Here is a 24,838-nt window from a genome sequence, read left to right as displayed (position 1 = left end):
TGAGTGGAGTTCCCTGTGCTATACTGTAGGTCCTCATTAGTTGTCTATTTTATACATAGTAGTGTATATGTGTCAGTCCCAATCTCCCAATTCATCCCACTCCCCCTCCTTCCCCCCTTGGTAACCATAAGCCTGTTCTCTACAGTAAGTCAGAAAGAGAAAAACAAATATCGTATAATATTGCTTATATGTGGAATCTAGAAAAATGGTAGAGATGAACTTATTTGCAAAGCAGAAATAGAGTCACAGATGTAGGAGACTGCTTTATTTTTTAATTAACCTTCTTAAGGAGAAAAATTGCCATGGTAATAATTAGTTAGCCTCCCCTTGAGGAAAAGAATTGGGTCAGCAAGTTACAGGAGAGAGTAGGAAGGTGCTTTCAGGGAAGGGTTTTGATTCTTTAAGAAGAATATACCCTGATTCCCTTAGAGAATTGACTTAGAACTTTGCACATGATAAACGCTCTGTAAATATATGTAGATAGGCTGGAGGGGCCAGTGCCAGGAGCCAGTGTTTTATTGTATTGTCAATTCACCTCTAGAGCCAAGTCATAGAAAAGCCTGGGGCACAGTGCACACCCTTCCCTACTGCCCTTGTTGATTGGTGCTCAGGCTATTTACTATATAGATTAGTGTTTCTCAACTACACTTCAGAACCATGAAGGGAGCTCTTAATCCTGATGCCCAGGCCATGTCCCAGACCAAACCTCCAGGGTGTATTTAGTATTTTGGTGATTCCAATGTGTAGCCAAACTTGAAAATCATTGTCTTAGATCATGTTACTTCTGTGTACTTCCCTTAAGGTGGATTCTATATGGTTCTGAGTTTTCAAATAGTCCTTTTATAGAATTATCATATGATCCAGCAGTCCCACTCCGGGGCATATATCCAGACAAAACTATAATTCAAAAATATACATGCACCCCTATGTTTGTAGCAGCACTATTCACAATAGCCAAGACATGGAAACAACCTGAATGTCCATCGTTAGATGAATGGATAAAGATGTGTTACATACATACAATGGAATACTATTCAGCCATAAAAAAGAATGAAACAATGCCATTTGCAGCAACGTAGATGCAACTAGAGATTATCATACTAAGTGAAGTAAGTCAGAAAGAGAAAGACAAATACCATATGATATCACATATATGTGAAATCTAAGATATGGCACAAATGAACCTATCTATGAAACAGAAAGAGACTCACAGACATAGAGAACAGACTTGTGGTTACCAAGGGGGAGGGGAGGTGAGGGAGGGATGGACTGGGAGTTTGGGGTTAGTAGATGCAAACTATTACATACAGAATGAATAAGCAACAAGGTCCTACTGTATAGCACAGGGAACTATATTCAATATCCTGGGATAAACCATAATGGAAAAGAATATAAAGAAGAATGTATATATGTGTATAACTGAGTCACTTCGCTGTACAGCAGAGATTAACACAACATTGTAAATCAACTATACTTCAATAAAAATAAAATTTAAAAAACAGTCCTTCTAGGGACTTCCCTGGCAGTCCAGTGGTTAGGACCTGTGCTTCCACTGCAGGGGGCCTGTGTTCAATCCCAGCTCGGGGAACTAGGATCCCACAAGCCGAGCAGTGAGGCCAAAAAAATAAAAAATAAAATAGTCATTTTAACTTTCTACCTCAGACACCAATACAGGTTATTCAGTTCTGATGGAAAGACTCAGAACTGTCCTGGAGTATGGTAAGGCAGAGTGCCCAGCCTGGGTGCCAGAATTTATATAATTTAGGGTTGGGATCAAGGGAAGGCTTTTTTCACATATAATTGTGAGGTGTATCTGCCACAACCTCTCTTCCCCTTGGTGACACTTGATGTCCTTTAACCCAAATGGTGGCTCCTTTAAAGGTGCTGTGGCTTGGCGATTGAGACATCCCTCACCTGGCTGTCCTCTTTCTTCTGGGGTCTGCCTGATGGCTGTTGTCAGACTCACTTCTTGAGATATGAAGGATGAAACACCTCTCTGGTCTTCTCCTCCCCAGCCCTCACTTTTTGGGTGATAGGCAGCACAAAATATTCCAGAAGCACTACTGCCGCCCCCAACTATGGTCAAGTATGAGCCTAGGAAACAAATTAAGTAGACGAAACTCCTGTCCTGGCAAGAAGCCTACATTTTAAACTGTGCACACTGCAAAAAATCATTCGCTAGGATGTAATGTAAACATTGACCTACAAGCTTTGGTGTGCTGTGTGTTTGTGTTGTGTAAGTAGCTCGTTGAAACTGAAGGGGAAAGAGATTTATCATCTTACTCCTGTAAGTCAGGCAATGTTCTGTAGGGGCAGAGGGATTTTAGGAGCTCTTTAAGTTGGGGAGAAAGCAGGTATTTGGTCTTAGTGAGCAGTGAAACGAAACAAGAGGCTAACGTTTAGAGAAAAGAGATTAATCTACCCAGAAAAGCCAAGTTACTGTATGAAGTAATGGTGTAGAGGTGTAAGTTATGTTTCATGCCCCTAGCACGCAAAAGATGGCTGCAAACTCTTCTATGTGTATTCATTTAAAATAATGGGTCTTGATATTATAATAAATATAGCTACCATTTGTTTATTGGGTGCTTAGCACATATAAACCAATTTATTCTTCAGGACAATTCTAAGTGGTAGGTAAACTATTAATATTATACCCACTTCACAGATGAGGCATTGATAAAGCCTGCAACTTGCCCCAGGTCACATGGTTAATGAGTGGCAAAGCCAGAACTGTCACTTAGACAGCCTGGCTCTGGACTCCGTGTGCATTAAGTTGACTTTGATTGTGCTGTATCATTTCATTCAGTGTAATTGCTGAAATTGTTAATTTTACTTTCTTGCAACTAAGATAAAATCTTGTCTAGTCACTTAATTCTACTGGGTTCACTTGGGATGAATGATAATTATTAGTGCCATCTAGTGAGGTTTATTCTGCTGGTCTGATCTAACAAATGGAGCATGTTTAAATTATTATTATTATTTATTTTATTTATTATTTATTTTCTTTTAATTTTTTTGGCTGTGTTGGGTCGTAGTTGCGGCACATGGGATCTTCATTGCGGCACATGGGCTTCTCTCTAGTTGTGGCATGCGGGCTCCAGAGCACGTGGGCACTGTAGTTTGTGGCACGCAGGCTCTCTAGTTGAGGCGCAGGCTCAGTAGTTGTGGTGTGTGGGCTTAGTTGCCCCACGACATGTGGGATCTTAGTTCCCTGACCAGGGATCGAACCTGCGTCCCCTGCAGTGGAAGGCGGATTCTCTACCACTGGACCACTGGGGAAGTCCCCACAGATGGAGAATTTCTGACAGGACATTGGAGTGTCGATTTATTTATTCACAAGTATTTCTTTTCCTGAAGTGAAAATTTGATTTAGTTGTTAATTTAATAACTATCCTTTCTTTGATAAAGATGGGAGAACTAACAACTATTAGGCAATTTCAATTTATTTAATTTCTATAATAGCTAAATCAAACTCATTTGGAAATTTTAAAGTGAGAAAATTTTATATGAATAATAGAGAAGTCTGTAATAGCTTGAAGAAGTGTAGAAGAAGTTATACACATTGTAGAACCTCCCCAAAGTCATCTTGCAACACAAAGTAAGGGTAGACTTTCCTATAATTGGTTCGATAGACTCCACAAAATTTGTTGTATATTCACACTTACAGTTGAAGATAATATCCTAGAAATTCAGAATTTAAAGGTCTATAGCACTTAGAATATAGTACCTGGCCCTTTTTCGGCATACAATAAATAGCTGTTGAATGGATATTACAGGGTGGATTCAAATTACTGCTGCAGACAGAGGGCAACAGGCTCAAGCTTCTCTTTTTTTGAACGTTTTTATTTCCATATTTTTCTGCCCAAAATGTACGTTTCTAACATCACCAAGGAATATTAAATGAATGGGTCAGATGCAGCTTCATGACATTTCAGATAAAAGATTATCTTGGGGCTTCCCTGGTGGCGCAGTGGTTGAGAGTCCGCCTGCCGATGCAGGGGACGCGGGTTCGTGCCCCAGTCCGGGAAGATCCCACATGCCATGGAGCGGCTGGGCCCGTGAGCCATGGCCGCTGAGCCTGCGCGTCTGGAGCCTGTGCTCCGCAAGGGGAGAGGCCTCAACAGCGAGAGGCCCGTGTACAGCAAAAAAAAAAAAAAAAAAAGATTATCTTGAAAGAAGACTGTAACCACATTTCTTCTGACTTCCTGAAGCCATGTACTCAACTTATGTTCTGAGGTTCTATTTCTAGTGTCAGTGTCATTTGTCTTTCTCTGGTTACTTTTTTTTCTTTAATTTGCTCTTCATTCTTTAATTGTTTAGAGAAAATTGTCCACTTTCAGCCTCATTAAAGAGCACATATACTTGGGACATTTTACCAAATGATCTAAGATGTGTGCCTTTTGTTTTTAATTATGTACTTTTTAGAAAAAAATTAAGTGATTCTACCAAAATCCCATCTCTCCTGTCTCTTTTCTCGATGGTCAGCAGGCAGGAGGTTCAGAGTCTCTGGAGACTGGAAGATCGCTCCTCCCAGGCCCAAATTGTCCATATGGAAATACACACAGACACTCACCAACACCCCATCTTTTTTTGGTTCAGCATTTTCACTCTTCCATGTGATGCTTTGATTCCATGTTATCCTTTCTGTTCTTTCTACTCAGTCTGATATTGGAGACTGGCCCAAGAGGAAACAGAACAAACAACAAATAAAAAAACCAAGTTGGGTGTCAGACATCCTTGTCAGCACCTCTGAGCCAGTGAATGGCACTAGGGAAAGCCGAGGTGACAATTTTGTGCTCTGGTTTCTGCCCTGTCATGATGCAGATAATAATATTTGGCTGGTGAGTGGTTGGTGAACCTCAGGTGAAAGTTATTGTAAATAATGGCCACAGAACTGTATTGTTTTAACCCAATCCCCTGCTGAATTAGAAGCAAAATCCAAGGAGGGGAGCAATGACTTTATCTCAAAAGGGCACCTCAGGTTGAACAGCTGCATTTCCAAGCCTGAAATGAAGAACACTCAGAGCCTGTCTTTGCCTGAGCTCTTGGTGGGGGCAGAGAGTGCCCCGAAGTTCTAATTTTCAGCCTGTATCTCAAAGGTAATGTCTAGAAATCAGTTTTCTCCTTGTCCTCTTGTTTAGTCAAGGGGAGAAATTTGCTGCTTATGAAGGCTTGAGGGCCTGACACCACTTGAAGAGAACTCTCCAAGATCTCAGGTTAAGGTATCTTCTGCGTGAGCTTGCCCTCCCTACACTGCAGAAAGCCTTAACCTTGACCTAGAGGGGATTTCCCTTCCAGAGGAGAGCGAGGAAGTTCCGTTTCCATGTTAACAGAGGGAGGTCTCCCCCTGTCACTGTCTGCTGCTGTGAGCTCTGTGGGCTCTGGGAGCCCAATTATGTGTGGAGGCATTACAAAAGGAGCCAGTGTTCAAACTGGCATGCAGAAGACATGGACACGGATCCTGTCAACAAATAATGGAACGTGCCGGCGTGTTGGCATACACAGTTGTGGTCTGGAAGATTACCTTTCAAAGTGGATTTACTGTGACGTTGGAAACGAGCTGAAACCTCCCTTTCCATACCTTTCCTGCTTGGATAGGCTGGATGCCATTGGCACAGGCAGCAGAGAAAATAACAGCAGGGTTAACTGTTCATGCAAGTGTCATAATAGTCTTTTAACAGAAGAAGAGTAATTACCTTTGTCTAGTTTTCCCTGCTGTAAAGTGTAATAAAATAGAGACCATTGTCTACTGTGATATGCACCATGCTTCTCTTCTGAAACACACGCCAGTGACTCTGAAACACCCTTTGATCACAAGCTGAATTCACATCTTAATTTTGAAAAATCCATTACTGTTGGAGAGATTCCCGAATGCATTTGACAGCTCTCAGGCCAGTGCTATTAGGCGAAAAATCTCAAAGCCACGGGAGATTTACAGCCTGGGAGATCATAGAGCATGAGTGGGTGCAGGCCCATCCCCCATCGATTCTCCAGCATCACGATGACAGGAGGTATCTGTGTAACAGAAGGAAGAGCTTGAGAGGGGTGCCTTCATTTGGAAATAGAATCCCCTGTTAGCAGCCGGAAGCAGTGGTGCTGAAAAGCAGTCGCTGGTGTCAAGAACTTTCTTAGCTAAGCAGTGCAGCTGGTGGCAATAAATAGCATTCTAATAAAGGAGGATGTTCAATCCATGACATAAGTGCACACTGTTTCAACTACCAAACATAATTCATGAGACTGCATATGTCTGAAATGGATTTCCCCCTATACATTTATAAATAAAAATGCAAGATTTCAATAGGAAGAAAAGATCTGCATTTTAAATCAAAGTAAAATGGGAAGATCAATGAGAAGTGCACTGTGTTTTTAAGTACACCATGATACATAACATTTTAAAGATGCTTCGAATGTCACACTGTACAATTACTTTCATTCCTAAAAAAGACAGATACTGTTTTCTATGATAGTGAATGCTGTATTTATGACAAGAGGTCTTAGAACTCGCCACCTCTTCCCAGAAGCTGCAAAAAGGCAAATGCTTACATTAAATATCTTGGACCTCACTTTCAAAGATATGAGCACATGTCTTACATGAGCCATTAATGAAATCCAGTCAATTTCACATAATCCTTAAAATGGTTCTGAAGGAACTGTTGAAAATGATGAACCAGAAAAGCCACGTGTACTATTAGTAAGGCTTAAACAACAGGGCTCAACTGACCTCTTAACTCATTGACTCTGCATGAGTAAATAAGTTATTAGTTTTGACATAACCAGTGGTTTATTTTACCATCTACTGCTGTACTTTGTTACATGTTCTATTCATACCACATGTTATTGCTCTTTATAATTATTGTGGAACATAGCAATTGCACAGACTGTATCATATCCCACTGGGATAAACATTGCGGATGAGGGACCAGAAGAACTTGCCTTTGACTTAAAGTTTATTCCTACTGCTTTCTTTACATGAGAAAGATTTTCACTGATGCTATTCACAAAACTAACTCTATGTTTTAATGACTAAGGAGTCACTTTGAATAGCACTTTATCCGGGAACTCCAAATGCCAATTTGTTTTCTACTGTGAGGTGTGTGTTCAAGCTTATGAATTGAATAGCTGGTTAATCTTTTAAGCTATGATTCAAGATAAAAATCTACGAAACCTGAAAGTCAAATACAGCATTCACACTGCTATACTTTGACATTCACTTTTCCATAGTGTGCCTGTATAAACTGTTTATTAATATCATATTTTTGCTTTACAAAGAAAGGGTATGGCAAGTGCAGATGTCAACGAGCCCCCATATTTCCCTTATCATTTTGTTGACTTTGAAATTCATCACTTGGTGGTAGAAGAGCTGAATTTCTATTCTTTTCAAGTGGAAATATTAAAAATGGGTAGTTACAGCATAAAGACATACTGTTAAATGGATATTATTTTTAGGTATTTTAATTGTAAGTGCAAGCCCAGTCTATAAATACGGGCAGACATATATCAATGCGTTATTATCATAGAGTTAAGAATGGCTATAGAATAATGTGAAAGTTTTGACATGTTCTCTTTGGTAGAGAGAAAAACATTTGAGATAATCAAAAAGTATAGAGCTACTAGAAAGATTTTGCTTGACTGTATCCCCTGAACTGTTAAGAACCAGATGGTTTCAGAGATATTATATATGAAATTGATAAAGATTTGAATCCAGTGGGGAATTCTAGGCAGATGCCATCGGGATGTGCTTAAAAAGTTAAACAGCAGTAATGAATTCCCTTAAATATCTCTTAAAACGCATATGGATTCTCCAAATCCATACTTTGATTTTGTGTGTGAGGCTGAAATTGTAAATCAAAACAGGGGAGTGGAGTTAGTCAAGATTTAAAATCACTTACATACACGTTCTTTCTCTAAGTCAGCAATGGAGAAAATATGAAAGTTTATCTTCCTTTTCAAGGAAGCATAAGTAGGCATATGGTGAACATTAGTTATCTTAAAAAATAAGTTTTGGTCATGGCTGAATATTGCCTCTTTTATTCTGGAATCATTAGCTCAGGACTGATCTAACTTGACACACGTGTACAACATGAAAGGAAATGCCGACAAAACAATCCTCAGTTATGGTTCCACATAAATAGGGACTAGAACAACCTTTGCGGTTGGTGGTGGGTGGGACTAGGGACAATTTTGAGTGCAGTAGTAGAATTTTAGGTGGTACCACTCTGATCCTCACGTAGAATTCTACCGTGTGAACTGAGGTTGTAGGTTCATCTGAAGTTCCTTTTGAAAACTAGAACTTAGGGACAATTTTTTCAATGCAGTCTTTTATCTATAATCTTCAATATTCTCACTTTTAACAGAAGAACATGTGCTTTCTACTGCTAATAAAATTCTTGCGGTGGTGTATGAGGTAACAATGAAAAACTTTGAGGGACATATTCAATAAAAGGCAATAATTCCCAAGTCTGGATTGCCCAGCCCAACCTCTCTCTTGAATGCTAGATGCATATTTTCATCTGTCCACTTGTCCCAATGGTTCTTCCATTTCGATGTGTGCTAAACACTGACCCTTTTCTAGAGGAGCTTTCCATTCTCAGTGCCAGGAAAAGCTGGGTTCTTCTCACAGTTTTCCTGTTTTCATCTATTGGACACTATGGATCTTGCCCTGAGACGACTTCTCTCTTTGCTCTGGCCATTAAGAAACTGAAATTGGGAATTCCCTGGCATCCAGTGGTTAGGACCCTGTGTTTTCACTGCCGAGGGCCCAGGTTCCATCCCTGGTCAGGGAACTAAAATCCTGCAAGCTGCGTGATATGCCGGAAGAAACTGAGATCAAGCCAAATCTGTTTCATATTGCGTAGTTATATAAATCATATAACATGCATTTTGAGTGCCAATTTTCATCTTGCCTTCAATTTACTTGTCTTGACCTCTATTTCCTCATTTTTTTTAACCTGTTGTAATGTTTCCACCCCTGCAAGGCACTCCCAAATCCATTTACACAAAAGAAGGAGAATAAATAAATAAGCTACATTTTAAACTGTCATTTTCTTCCCACTATCGTCTTCTACACTTAATGCTGTAATTTTGAGTTTTCCCTTTTCCTCAGCCACTACTTCTGTTCATTCTCTCTTTTAAATATCTCTGGAAACCACTTCTTGTTTTCTTGTTCTACTGCCTTTGCCTTAATCCCAGGTAAGCCACCTGATTAGTCTCCCTTTTTAGACTCTTATTTTAATAAATTCCATACCTAGTAATATGATTATTAATTTCCTGTTTACAAAAGCAAGTATTATTACTTCTTTGCTTAAAAACTTTTAATTGGCTTTGTATATCCCACAGGCTAATCTAAATGTCTGCCATGATGCACAAGGCCGTTCATTGTCTGGCCCCAGATTTCCTTCTAGGTTCTTCCTCTGCTCTCCCTAATAACCCTGTGCAACGAATCATCCAATAACCCTGAACTGCTAATAATGTCCCGAATGTGCTATATATATATATATATATATATATTTTTTTTTTTTTAATACTTTCATGTCTTTGGATGTGCTATTCCCTTGCTTGGAAAATATCAGTCTCTGTACCCTAATCCTTGCCCCCATCCTTCTAAAGAAAGGTTCAGTGCCACTATTTTCCAGAAACACCCAGTCATAAGTAGTCACTCTCTTCTCCCTGCCACCTTTGAATAAACCTCTATGGCAGCACATTCCACAGAATATTTTAAGTATTTGTTAACTTGTCTCTTCCCTTCATGAGATCTCAGTTCATTGACAGTAGGGTTCTTTTAGTGTTCTTTGTATCCCCAGATAAGCCTCGTCACATTGCAGGTATTCTGTGAATGTTTATGCAATGGATGGATGGATGAATGACTGAATAAATGAAGGAATGAGTTAATAAATCCCCCATCTCTGGTCAGCAAGAGATAGTACTGGATTCTTTTGACCTGTTGGAAATATGGGGTGAATTCAATATTTTAACCTCTATAATGGACTGAATTTTGTTCCCCCAAAAAGATATGTTGAAATCTTAACCCTCAGTACCTCAGAATGTGATCTTATTTGGAAATATGGTCACTGCAGATGTAATTAATTAAGTTACAATGAGGTCATAAGGGAGTAGGTTTGGCCCTAATCCAATATGACTTGTGTCCTTATAAGAAGATGGCTGTGTGAAGACAGAGAGACACACAGGGAGAACACCGTGTAACGACAAAGGCAGAGATTAGAGTTAGGTGCCTGTAAGTCAAGAAACACCAAAGATTGCCAGAAAACCACCAGAAGCTGGGAATAGGCAAGGAAGAATTCCCCTACAGGTTTCAGAGGGAGCATGGCCCTGCCAACACCTTGATTTCAGACTTCTGGTCTCCAGAGCTGTGAGACAATACATTTCTGTTGTTTTAAGTCATATAGTTTGTGATCCTGTGTTACAACAGCCTTACAAAACTAATATGTCCTCTAAGTACATTTTAAATGTGAGCATAATTTCTACACACTTCTTTTCATTTTGATAATGATACATAACTCACTTCAATTAATGATAACTTCCATAAAGTTTCTAAATGATATTTCCATCAAAGATTTCAAATAAATACTTCAAGTGTGGATGTCACTATTGACCAGAAGCACACTGACATAAGAGATGGAGTTATCAGAGCATTAAGGAGAGTCCCCTTCTTGCCTTGTACTGGACCATATACGGCATCAGTGACCAGAGTTAATGTAGTTAAAAAAAACAACAACTCTAAGGAGGTGTCATTTGCATACAATAAAAGGGAATCCACTTTAAGTATAAAGTTCAATGAATTCTGACCAATGGACACTCCATCTAATTATCAGCACAATCAAAATAGAGCACATTTTCATCATCCCACAGGTTTCCTTGTGCTGTTTCCCAATCGATCTTCCTGCCCCCATAGGCCCCAGAAAACTATTGATCTACTCCTGCTCTTAATCTTTTCTAGAGTTTCGTATAAATGAATTCATACTCTTGCATCTGGCTTCCTTCTCTAAGCATTACCTTTTAAAGATTCATTCATGATGTTGCATGTATCAATAGTACACTTTTTATTGCTAAATAACATTCCATTGTATAGAAATACAGCAATTTATATCCACTCACCTGTTGATGGACATTTGGGTTGTCCCCAGCTTTTGGCTATTATGAATAAAGTTCCTATAAATATTCATCTACAGTCTTTGTGTTGACATATATTTTCATTTCTCTTGGATAAATACCCAAGAGTAGAATTGCTGGGTCTTTGGGAAGTGTATGTTTAACATTTTAAAAAATTGCTAAGCTGTGCCAAAGTGGTTCTCACCAAACCTTGATATTGTGCCTTTAAAATTTTGGCTGCTCTAATGCATGTGTATATTTTATAATTTTAATTTGCTTTTTCCTCATGATTAATGATGTTGAATATCTTTTCTTGTGCTTATTGGCTATTTGTATATCGTTTTTTGTGAAGTGTCTGTTCAAATATTTTGCTTAGTTTTTAAAATTAGATCACTTGTCTTCTTCTTATTGAATTGTAAGAATTTTTTATATAACCTGGATACAAGCCTCGTTCAGATATATGTTTTGCAAATATTTTCTCCCAGTCTGTGGCTTGTCTTTTCATTTTCATAGTGGTTTCTTTCAAAGAACAGAGGTATTTAATTTTGATGATATCCAATTTATCATTTCTCTTATGACATACTTTTTGTGTTCTAAGAAATCTTTGCTGAAGTCAGACACTTTTTTTCTCCTATTTTTAAAAGTAATTTTATAAATTTATCTTTTATGTTTAGGTCTCTGATCCATTTTGAGTTCATTTTTCACATATGGTGTGAGGTAGGGGTCTGGATTCACTTCCTTCTTATAAGAACATACTTGTTCCAGCACCATTTTAAAAAATATCTATGTTTTCTTCATTGAATCACCTCACCATCTTTGTCAAAAATCAATTGACATATATGGGTAAGTCTATTTCTGAACTCTCTAGTCTGTTTCATTGATCTATATGATCTATTTAGCACACTGTCTTGATTTCTGGAACTCTATATTAAGTCTTGAAATCAGGTAGAACAGTCCATTGATTTTGTCTTTCACTTTCCATACTGTCTTGACTATTCTAGGTTCTTTGCATTTCTGTATAAATTTCAGAATCAACACATCAATTTCTTTAAAAAAAATGCTGAGATTTTGCTTAAGGTTGCATTGACTTTACAGCTCAATTTACTGAGATTTGACACCTTAATAATAGTAGGTCTTCTGATCCATGAATCTGATATGTCATTTATTTCAGTCTTCTTTATTTCTCTCAGCAGTTCACACATTGTAAAATAATTTTGTTAAAATTTATTTCTCAAAGAGGAACCCTAATTCTCCCCTTTGTGGTTTGGGTCTTGCTATACTCTGAGCAGAACAATATATGGACTATTGAAAACAAAAGCAGAATCAAGAAAAATCAAACCATTTTGATACTGAGCATAAATAATTTCTCTCCCTTCCTCCATGTAACAATCATGTTCATAGGGTAAAATTGGATTCTTACCTATGCAGATGAAGATCACTTAAAGAGATCACTGTTTTCTTTACAGTTTGAGAAAAAATGACAATGATAGTAATTCATAGACCAATAAGGAAATAACCGTAGGCCTCTAAATTTTAACATGGTAGATAGGAATTTAATTGATGATTTAGTTTTCCTCCTTTGGTAACGTCGTGAGCCCAAGGCCACATGACAACAACTGAAGACTTTATATGCTGGTTGTATGCTGAGATGATGCATAGTTGTACATTATAGGATATTATAGATGGAAAGTTTATAGAGCAGATTATAGATTATAGACAGAGTCTATATGAAGGCTATAGATTATAGTAGATACACCCAGGATGTTTTATGTTTGGCCTAATTTAGATTTACTTAGATTTCATGACTTTGTAAATGTCAGGGAAAAGTATAGTCCACGATTTCTTATCTGTAGTTCTGAAATCCAAAATGCTCCAAAAACCTCCAATTTTTTTTTTTTTTTTTTGCGGTACGCGGGCCTCTCACTGTTGTGGCCTCTCCCACTGCGGAGCACAGGCTCCGGACGCTCAGGCTCAGCGGCCATGGTTCATGGGCCCAGCCGCTCCATGGCATGTGGGATCTTCCCAGACCGGGGCATGAACCCGTGTACCCTGCATCGGCAGGCGGACTCTCAACCACTGCGCCACCAGGGAAGCCCCCCAAACCTCCAATTTTAAAAATAACATTTGATAGCAAAACCTGATCTGACCTAACCTTATCTAGTGCCTAAATCTGACCTAAACTCACATGAGGCTATTTTTGGTCTTTTCTACCATTTAGTGTGAATATTCAAACAATTCACTGCAGAAATATTTATGCATTTGGTTATGGGATGCTGTTGCATGACCTGCTGGGATGTTACATAATATGTGGTATACACACTATATTATCTTTCTAAAATCTGAAAAATTCTGGATTCTGAAATATATTTGGGCCCAAAGGTTTCAGATAAGTGTTTTGGATTGTGTATCTGATTACTTGTGTATCCTGATGTTATGCAGACAAACTGTGGTGAATTTGCAGAATCAACTTTTTGGTCACACCTGATTTGCAAGTAGCCATGAAAGTGGGAACATAGAGCTCCTTCATTTTTGGCAGCCAAGACTCCATTCTGCCTTTCTAGTGGCATCTGGCTCCTTTTGGGGAATGGCCTCTTCCCTGTTGGGGGGCTAACCCTGGTGTCTTCTCACACTATAGAAGCTGAAGGGGACAGAGCCTCCCTTTTCCTGCTCCAGTGCTGTCAAGTGTTGGGCATGTGTGACTGTTGGGCCAGTCAGTCAGATGTCCAGTCCTGCAACTCTTGGAGGAGTTGTGTAAACAATATGATGCACAAGTGAAGGACTCACACAGACAACAGCCATCTCAGCAGCATGTGCCAACCAACATGTCCCTGTACCTGAGCCCTCTGGACTTATATTTTTAGCCTTGTCCCTAGCCCTCAGTACCTGTGAATGTGACCTTATTTGGAAGTTGAGTCTTTGTAGACATAAGCAAGTTGAGATCAAGACATACCGAATTAGAGCGGACCCTAGTCCAATCACTGGCATTGTTATAAGAAGAGAAGAGACACACAGACACACAGTAAGAAGGCTGTGTAACAGGGGAGGCGGGAATTGGAGTGAACCATCCACAATCCAAAGAATGCCACCAGAAGCTGGAAGAGGCAAGGAAGGATTCTTCCCTAGAGCCTTCAGAGGGAGCATGGCCCTGCCAACACCTTGAGTCTGGACTTCTAGCTTTCAGAACTGTGAGATAATATATTTTTGTGGTTTTAAGCCACCGAGTTTGTGGTATTTTGTTATAGCAGTCCTTGGAAACTAATACATTGTCAGAAATTCTCTTGTGGTTAAGTCAACCAGTATTGGTTTCAACTAGGCATTCTAACTATTATGCCAAGGAATAATCTACATAGTTTTGTGTGATTCGTGTATGTTATAAATTATTTAAAAAAATTCTAAAAGGAGTATGCTTAGATAAAAAAGTTAATTTTCCTATCTGAAGTATCACAAGGACCAAGGCTAAAAGAAACAAAGGAATTGAAAGCTCAGATATTCAGAGACACACTACACAGCCACTAAAATCCTGAAAGTTTCCAAAACAAAATATTTTGTTGCTCATAGCAACAAATTAGTGAATAGCCAATTAGGGGTTGCCTTTAAAATATATCAAAATAGGCTTTCCTTTACATAAGAGAAAGTCCTTATGTTATGATTGCTTTCTAAGATATATTACAGTATGATAAACGATCATGTGCATTGTTTTGACAATCAGAGATTTTATGAATGAGGAAGTGATTTGCCTGCAGTGATGAAATGAATTGTGAAAAAAGCATTAGCCATGATGATACTGTTTAAATTTTGTTTAAGAATTGTGTTACAGTTTTGCTTTCTTTTTAATCAGGAGCAAAAAAAGCAGCCGAAAGGCATTTATGTTGCAGTTAACAAGTATCTGACAGGTCTCATTAGAAGAACTCACTTTCAAATCCAAAGGTATAGGCTGGTTTGTTTCTGCTGTAGCATGTTTACGTGACCTCTCAGTTATGGTACAGAGATAGCCTACTCCTGTTTTTAACCATGTGCATGGGGGAATGTCACCAAGTTTCGTTATTTGTTCCCAGGTTCTTAGAGTGAAAGTGATGATTCTCAATAGTTTAAAGGCGCATGTGTAGCAATCGGGACCCTGGGCCTAAGGATCTGTGTGTCAGGCATGAAATGCTTCCTTGATTCATAGGAAATAAAACTCAAGGTGAATCAAAAATTATGACCACTTTCCTTCATTCATACCTGACAAAACAAAACAAAACAAAACAAAAACCCAACAGCTCTAATAACCTGTTGAAGAATAAAGAGTTCAAGGTGAAGAAATATTACTAATTGGGCATGGTAAGATTCACACATAACTTCCAGGGAGTTCTGTTGGGGCTTCAAAGTGCAATGATGCCATAGTTAGGGTGTCCCATGGGGAGGCTGGCTGGCTGCTTGCCACAGAGCCTCCCAGTCTGGCACTTCCCTTGATGAACTGAAAGTAGAGCCCTCAGATGTGCAGGCTCTGAAATCTGATGTATTCAGCACCCTGAGATGGATCTGTTCCTTATGAAGAGACTTCATGAACCCAGCTCACATGAGCCTATGTAAACCAGAATGCCGATTTACTTAATTAAAATATAAAATATAATCATGAGAAGACCAGACAGGTTGGTTTTCTCACAAGCAAAGAGAAATCTAAATGAGAATCCAAATTGTAATGAGAAAGACACTAATACATATGGAATCAGGACGTGAGAGATTAGCTGTGTGAGTCAAATTTGAAAGGACTTGCTAACTTGAGGCACCCTCCTCCACAGAGACTGGATGGGCTGATAGCCTGGGAACCTGGTCTTCTAGCCCATGGCAGTGCTGGCCACCCATTGCCAGCTTCTCTACTTCTGACTCCCCATTCTCCAACTTCCAGTCTGACCAGTCTCCTTCTGAAAGGCTGCTTCCTTCTCTAGATGTTTCAATGCCATTGGTAAAGCAGCTGCTTTTGACATCCGGTCACCACTCTGATCTTTAGACGAGAAGAATCTTCTAGTCATCTAGTAACACATTGTTTACCTAGAAATTGATTTTACATCATGTAATATTTAAAAGAACCCAACTTAATACATTCTGGTTGGGAGGAAATCTTCCTTTTGCCCTATGTACCGTCCACAGGCATTGGGATCCTGAAAATATCTCTGCTTCTTCTCATTGCACACAAGGGAACTAGACTGTGAACATAACTAGGAGTTACTTGAGAACTGAGGGTAAGTCTCACTGATGTGTACCTGGCTCATGGTGAATGTTTGTTGAGTGAATGAGTGTGAGGGATGAGTGCTGTCGTTGACCTGTTTGGAATTTGACTTGCCGTGAAGTAGCAGAGTGTGTTGATCCATAGAGGTTTTCCTGCCCATCACTTTCCAATAACCAGAGATTTTTTAAATTAAATCAAAACTTGACTAATGAGTAACCTTTCAGGCTGCTATTGTGCCAGATGTATGCAGTTGACAGTGAAGAAGTGCGCTGACCCTTTGAATCTGCTATCTCATTTGAATAATTTAGACTATTTTCTCTTTTTTTCTAGGCAATTTAGGCAAAAAAGGAGGACCCTACTCCTCCAAAGGATGCTCAATAATTGCACCTATGAGTCAATGACACATTTTATCCTGCCATTTTCCTTTATTGAATGATCTTACTGGTCTCTTTAAGATGTGAGTCCAATAATTGACACGTTTGTTGGGTTTCTTTTATGTGCAGGGCATTGCAATAATTATAGTGGGTGATACAAATAATTATCATATGTTCTCTACCTTCGGACATCTTCCATATGAGTTGGAAAGCTAACATCTATATAATAAAGTTAGTTCTCATTACAAGGCAGTACTGATAAATATAAAAGAGATGGAAGAGACCTCAAAGACCATAAGCATTTATACATAACAACTCTCCAGTGGGGAGCCTGGAGCATTTTTCAGGAGCTTCATAAAAACTTTGTTTTCTTCTCACTTTAACTTTCTCTTGTTCACAAAAAGAAAAATCATTTAATTATCTTATGTTCAAAGCTATGCTACTTTCTTGGGTGATATAATATATTGTAAACTTTTGAGCCAAGTATAATGGCCAACTTCTCTAATTGCACTCTCTGCTTAGGGCTTTATATACTAATGACCCCCAGATTCATCTCTCCAGCACTGTCTTCTCTTTCACCTTCAGATATAACGTTCAACTGTCAACTTTACACCTGCACTTAGTTGTATTCTACTAGGCATCTCAAACCTAATATATCCAAAGCAGAATTCTAAATTTCTGCTCCATCCCGTTGTTCACCATAATCTCGAGCCCCAAGCTTCCTCAGCTCTGTGAATGGTACCGCCGCTAGATCAAGTCAAAAACCTAGAAGTCATTCTTTTTTTTATTTTTTTCTTTTTGGCCATGCCACATGGCATGTGGGATCTTAGTTCCCTGTCCAGGGATTGAACCCATGCCCCCTGCAGTGGAAGCATGGAGTCTTAACCACTGGACCACCAGAGAAGTCCCTAGAAGTCATTCTTGAGTTTGTTTTCCTCCTCACCTTTCTTCCTCCTTGCTTGTCCAATCTATCCACAAATCCTCTGGGTTCTAGCTCCAATTATTCCCCTTATCTATCCACTTCTACCACTCTAGTCCAAGCTACCATCATTTCTTTTTTATTTTCTTTAAATCTCTTAATTTTTTTTTTTAACAAAACAGAAAGAGACCCACAGACATGGGCCATTGTTTTATTTTTATTTATTTTTTTAACAGTTAAAGAAATTTATTTATTATAGGACTTCTCAGAGCCTTTATCTTGGTGGTGTTCATCATGGAGCTCTTAGAGAAAGGATAATTCTGTAACCTCTTAATTTTTTTTATTGTGGTAAATATACTTAAAAGTCACCATTTCAACCACTTTTAAGTGGCATTAAGTACATTCACACTGCTGTGAAACCATCACCGTCATCCATCTCCAGAAATATTTCATCTTCCCATACTGAACTTCTGTACCCATTCAATAATAACTTTCCATTTCCCCTTTCTACAGGCCCTGGTAGCCACCATTCTACTTTCTGTTTCTATGAATTTGACTATTCTAGGTACCTCAGATAAGTGGAATCATACAACACCTTTTGTGTCTGGCTTATTTCACTTAGCATAATGTCCTTAAGATTCATCCAGATGAGAATTTCCCTCCTTTGTAAGGCTGAGTAAGAATCCATTGTATGTATATATCACATTCTGCTTATCCATTCATCCATCATGGACACTTGGGTTGCTTCTGCCTTTTGAATATTGCGAATAATGCTGCTTCTTGCCTGATCTTTGTTTCCTCTCTTTTCCCCTAAAATCTATTTGCCTCATACAGCCAGAGTAATCTTTTAAAAATGTAAATCAGATCATGTCACTTCTTTGCTTAATATCTTCCAGTGGCTTCCCATTGCACTCAGTGAAATCTGAACACCTCACCACACAGTCTTGTCTCTGTCCATGTACTTCGCTCTCCTTCCCTGCTCACTATATCTGGCCACAGGCCTATTTGTCATTTTCAAACAGAACAGGCTTCCCTGTTTTAGGGCTTCACCCATGCTGTCCCTTTGCATGGAATGCTCAGCCCCTTCTCATCCAGGTCTTTGCTGAATCAACTTCTTGGGCATATAATCTAAAATGCCCCCTCTCCCAACCATGTTGCTCTTTGTTACATCTCCCTATTCTCTTTTCTCCATAGCACTTATCACTATGGAAAATTAACATGTTCATTTATTGGTTTATTTATTTCTTTTCTGTTTCCGCATATAGTATGTGCCACTACTGACCTGCGGATAGGATAATGCCCAGTGTGACTGGCTGAACTGAAAAGTGGTGAATTCAACAATTTGAGTTAGTTAGCTGCTTCTTTCTACTCTTCTCTGGTGTGGTATGTTAATTTTCCAAATGCAGAACCTAGACATTTGTAAAAGGGCACATCATACTTCAATTTTTGAATGCTTTCCGTGACTACTGTGCCTAGTCTATTTGTTACTGCCAGATTGAGACCAAACATTTGAAAATTAAGTATGCCCCTTAGAAGTACTTAAGCGTAACAGATCAATATATTTGGAGAGACATGTCAAAATCAGTGTGTAATTTGTATTCAATGACTGTGGACACTCATAGGCGGTACCTGTAGATCCTTGGTGTTACTGATCACATACTGCTGTCAGGGAAAAGAATTGTACACACACTCTTAAACTCTGTATATTTACTTACATATTGTTTATCTGTATTGTAAAATATTGAATAATATTGGTAAAATTAGTAAACAATATTAAATATTAGTACAATTAAGTTTTTCTTTGTTGCAATTGGAAAATAGAGGTTCTGATATACTTTTCCTACATAGCCTCTGGGATGAATGCCTCTTGCTCTTGAATCCACTGGCCTAATCATGAGCCATGACTTGTGTCAATAGCAAACCTCTCTTCGCTGTCACTGATCAGTCTTCCATTGATGTACTTTGTGGGGAATAGACCAGTTTTGCTGCTGGTGTCTGTCCTTGAAAAGCAGGGAGAATGCTCTACAGTCTCTGGTATGTTCTACTACTTTTTTTGTTGACTGAAGTTATTAATATTACAGACTTAATTTTCTTCATACCCTCCTGCTGGATATAATAGCCTTTGCTTTTTTTTTTTTTTTTCTTAAAGGAGCCTTGGTTTTCTTTTTTTAAATTGATATATGATTGATTTACAATATTATGTACGTTTCAGAGCTTTGGTTTTCCAGTATGACACTAGGCAAGGTTTTCATACAATCTATCAGTGATTCAGATATACTTCCACTGGATAATGTTCAGCTCATACTTTGCCTTACTTATAAGTTATGTAGAGAAATTTGGCTTTCAGAACAAGAATGTTTTATATTGAAGAGACTAGTTGAAAGAGACATATGTATTTTGCCCATTGTTTATAAATTTATTCTAATAAATATGATTAGCTTTGTTAAAGAAATAGAGGAGTATAAAGGGCATCTTCTTCTTATTGAATTGTCCTGTAAGTTGCTAAAGTTTGGTGAAAGTCAAGGTGTTTTGGGGTGTTTGGGATAGCAATTTGCTCAATGAATTGTTTTTCCAGTTATGTTCTTTTTAAAATTAAAAGAAAAAAATTATATTCTTCACCTCATAGCATTTGAATTATCACTCTGTGTGCAGATTGTCTGAATAGTTTTCTCCAAATTGAAAATTTCCTTTTTCCATAAGTTTCTGGAAGTGGGTCTTGCCATTCAAGTAGAGGAAGAGAAGAAAAAGCAAAGCTGCCTTCATGGGAGGCAAGGTCTGTTCTTGGCTTTGTCCCTTGTTAGTGTGTGACCTCCAGCAGGTCACTTCACGCCTCTAGTGTGGCTGTTATCTATCAATAATAGACACAGTAATTCCTGTTCCTTTACGCATTTTCAGGAAGTGCCTTCACTCTGTAGGAAGATGCATGGAAATAACTGTAGAAGTGAAGAGGTTTTGCCATAAAAGTTGATCACCTGTGAAGAGCCACTATTCAAAGTAATTTCACTTTTAAAGGCTCACTTTGTTTGTTTTATCTACTGTTATTTTTATCCCTATTTTCAAATGAACTTTATTTTCTAATAGTTTTAGATTTATAGAAAAATTGTGAAGATAGTACAGAGTATCCATTTATCCCATGTCCAGTTTCCTCTTTTATCAGCATTTAAGATTAGTATTTTATCCATATTTTTAATCACTAAAATAAATACAATTCTATATCCTCAAGATCCAAAAAATAAATGGGGGATGTCCTGCTTCCTTTTCTGTGATCTCAGCTTCCCTTCCCCACCGCAATGGGAAACAGTATGTTTGCTGTAAGTAACAGTGTATTTGCTTATGGCATTCTTGGCTCCAAATACAGAAAAGCTTGACTTGACTGGCTTAAAGAGTAAAGAAAATTTATTACTGAGATAACAGGAGATGTGGCAGTTCCAATTCAGGGACTCAGTAACGTCCTCAGTCAGGCTTTTCCCATGTTTCTGCCTCCTCATCCTCAGGGAGCTGGCTTGTCTGCAGTCTAGCACTGCTCCTGGTTGCCAGATGGCCACAGCAGTTCATGCATCCCATTCAGATACAACTACAACCAGCAGAAGAGGGACTGTTTCTTTTGTGATTCTTGATCAGCAAAGAAGGCCTTTTCCAGAAGCCTTTCAGCAGACTTTCTCTCAACTGTTTTTGGTCCAATTGCATCATATGTCTATGCCTATACCAGTCACTGGTAACAGAAGGGAGGTGCTGTGAGTGGCTTAGAGCAATCATGATGTGCCTCTTAGGGTTGCGGCTGGGGTTCTCTTCCTCTGAGGAAGTATACAGCCTAGGGAACAGTGGACACAAGCAAAAGTAATGCTGGGGTTGGTGGTGTGGTGACTGTCTGGTGGGTAGGCAATTAACAAAGGCAACTACCACAGATATTACTACATTTGCATAATAGTGGTGAGTGGAAGAAATTTAAATAATAAAATAACAAACACAATATTCGCTTATTACAAACCAGGTGTTATTCTAAGATAGAAATGGGATTCTGTACATAAACAATATCATCAAGGCCTTTTCTAACATGCTTTGAAGTAATGGAGATTTGGGGACATAATATGGTTATTAGGGGCCTTTAAAATTTGCAAAGCTGCCTGTTTTACAGATACTGAAACAATATATGCTAAATAAATATTTGTTGAGTTGTGTTGAATGAATATTTTGTCCAAGGCAGTAAAGCAAGATATATTTTTCCTTTTTGCTTGAATATGATTTACTCTTCTAAATTTTGACTTTAAACAACATATACATATTTCAAGCAGAGTTAATATAGATAAGTTAATATATTATTATTTTATAGATAGTAAATTGAATCGGGGAAAAGTTTAACTTATAAACTGTCAAAACATTACCAACATTTGAAGAACAAACTCATTTGAAATTATTATCCATTTAAAAAAATGTATATGCTTTTGTTGTTTATTGAGGTATAATTTACAGAGTTTTTTGGTGCAGAGTTCTATGATTTTTGACAAATGTATACAGTGTGCAACCACCAGGATTAAGACAGAGATAGTCAATTTCCTCCCCTCTACTTTAATCCCTGGCAATCACTTCTTTGATTTCTGTCCCTATAGTTTTGACTTTTCTAGAATATTATAAAAATGGCACATACAGTATATAGTGCTTTAAGTCTGGCTTCTTTACTCAGCATTACTCTTTTGAAATTTTTTAATGTGTGGTGAGTATCTTTTGTTGGTTCCTATTTATTGCTGATCAGTATTCCATTGTATGGATGTACCGCACTTTGTTTACCTATTCATAAGTTGGTGGACATTTGGCTTGTTGCCAGCTTTTGGCAATTATAAATACCATTACTGTAACTGTTCCTGGAGAGGTTTTTTTTTGTTTTTTTTTTTTGCGGTACGCGGGCCTCTCACTGTTGTGGCCTCTCCCGTTGCAGAGCAACAGGCTCCGGACGCGCAGGCTCAGCGGCCACGGCTCACGGGCCCAGCTGCTCCGCGGCATGTAGGATCTTCCCAGACCGGGGCACAAACCCGTGTCCCCTGCATCGGCAGGCGGACTCTCAACCACTGCGCCACCAGGGAAGCCCTGGAGAGGTTTTTTAAATGAAAACATTTCATTTCCCTTGGGTAAATTGCTGGGTTATATGGAATGTATTTAATGTTATAAGAACTGCCAAGTTTTTTAACCAAGAGGCTATACCATTTTGCATTTCCACCAGCAAGCAATGTGTGAGAGTTTCAGTTGCTCCACATCTTCTCTCAACATTTGGTAATGTCAATTTTTTAACTTGAGCTATTTCAGTAGGTGTGTAGTGGTGTATCATTGTGATTTTCATTTGTATTTTCCTAATGATTAATGATGCTGAACATCTTTTCATGTGCTCGCATGGCATAGTCCTTCATTGGTGAAATGACTGTTCACATATTTTCCTGATTTTTTTTTAATTGAGTTGTTTGTTTTTTTATTATTGTTTTCAGAGTTTTAAAAATATTCTGGATACAAGTTCTTATTAGATAGGATTCACAAATATTTTATCCCAGTCTGTGTTTTATGCTCATTATGTTCATTTTCTTAACCATGTCTTTAGGAGATTAATCGATTTTTAAGATTCAAATTTGTATGTTCTAGGTCTGGGAGAAAGAAAACCAATTTGTTTATGCCTACTTGAAGATTGCTTACATGCAGGGTTAGCTAAAATGCCTTTCAAAAACCCAAAAGGCCATGATAATTTTTATAATAGATTTTTCTCTGATATCCTAAAAAAATGCGAAGCAGCAATAACATTAAGGCTAAAATTATGAACTATGTTAGTTACAACATTCATAATTTTTTTTTTTTTTTTTTGCGGTACGCGGCCTCTCACTGTTGTGGCCTCTCCCGTTGCGGAGCACAGGCTCCAGACGCGCAGGCTCAGTGGCCATGGCTCACGGGCCCAGCCACTCCACAGCATGTGGGATCTTTCCGGACCGGGACACGAGCCCGTGTCCCCTGCATCGGCAGGCGGACTCTCAACCACTGCACCACTAGGGCAGCCCAACACTCATAATTTTTTATCCTATAGGTTTGCCGCATGATTACTACATGCAACAGAAAATTAAGCTATAGAACAATGTTCATGAACTTTTCCTTATGGCTCATTATAACACTGTTATAATGTCAGAAGAACCAAAAAAAAAAAAATTACCAAGAGGGATTGCCAGTGAGCCACTGGGATAACGTTAATTAAATAGAATATTAAGTCAATACTCTTTTTCTTTTCTTTTTTTTTTTTACAATATTTGGAAATTTTACTCTACTTATTGAGATAGGCTAGGATGATACTGTGGTAACAACCCCCAAACCTTAGTAGATAAACACATAAAAGTTTACTTCTGGCCCCTATTGGGTGGTGGTGGTGGTGCTGGTGTGTAGGTTGCTCTATTTAATCTCTCAGAGCTCACGAGGGTAGAGACTCAAATTTGGTTGGGTGGTACATTAGGGGAAGAGAGAGAATGGAGAATCCTGCAGGCTTTTCACTGCCTCACTGACAGAGGTCTTATCCACTCACACTTCATTAGCCAGAATTGGCCCTGTGTAATCACGAAGGGGCTGGAAAGTGTAGTCTCCTGTACATTCAGGAGGTCAAGGAGAATATTGGTGAGTGCTAGCAATGTTTATCATATTTCCAAAAATAACATAAAAGATAAATTATAACCACCTTATTTAAATTAGACATTTTGAGACAGCCTTATTACTTACTTGCTGGAAAACCTTGAACTAGTTACTTAACTTCTGCGAGCCTCAACGACCTCATCTAGAAAAGGGGTAATAATGATAGCTAACATTTATTGAGTATATGCTAGGAGCCAAGATCTGTTATAAGTACTTGACATATATATAATGCTTTAACTTTTTACAACTCATATGCAGAAGGAACTTATTACCACCATTGTTACAGATGAGGCAATCGGGGTACCAGGAGCCTAAGGAATTTGCTGATTCAGAAGGTTCATGAGACTTGGTTCTGATTGGAACCCAGGCATCTGGTGCTGGTGCTGCTAGGCTTCATGACTAGGCTGTACCTCCTCTTTTGTAGGTAATCATACCTGTTTGAATTAGATGTGTATTAATTAGATTAATTAGATGTGTGTTGCACAGTAGGTGCAATCCTTGTCATTATAAACATTTTAGATGTGCTGGCAAAGACAGAAAGAGAAATTTGGCTAAGATGTTCAGTTGAATAATCCAGTGAAA

The 24,838-nt window shown here is 38.5% G+C and overlaps 1 protein-coding gene across 2 annotated transcripts in view; it reads right to left on the bottom strand.

Moving 5' to 3' along the window:
* Nucleotides 1-19,465: 19,465 nt before the first annotated feature.
* The window catches only part of CDIN1 (CDAN1 interacting nuclease 1), a 232,996-nt gene continuing 227,623 nt past the window's right edge, over nt 19,466-24,838 (bottom strand). For both annotated transcript variants that reach the window (XM_067742399.1, XM_067742408.1), the window contains one exon: nt 19,466-21,419. The gene's annotated coding sequence lies outside the window, so the exon portion shown is untranslated. The remainder of the gene's footprint in view (nt 21,420-24,838) is intronic.

The sequence above is a fragment of the Pseudorca crassidens genome, chromosome 1 (assembly GCF_039906515.1).
Source record: "Pseudorca crassidens isolate mPseCra1 chromosome 1, mPseCra1.hap1, whole genome shotgun sequence".
Classification (NCBI taxonomy): domain Eukaryota; kingdom Metazoa; phylum Chordata; class Mammalia; order Artiodactyla; family Delphinidae; genus Pseudorca; species Pseudorca crassidens.
The sequence above is the reverse complement of the archived record's forward strand: the minus strand, read 5'-3'. Positions and strand labels throughout refer to the sequence as shown.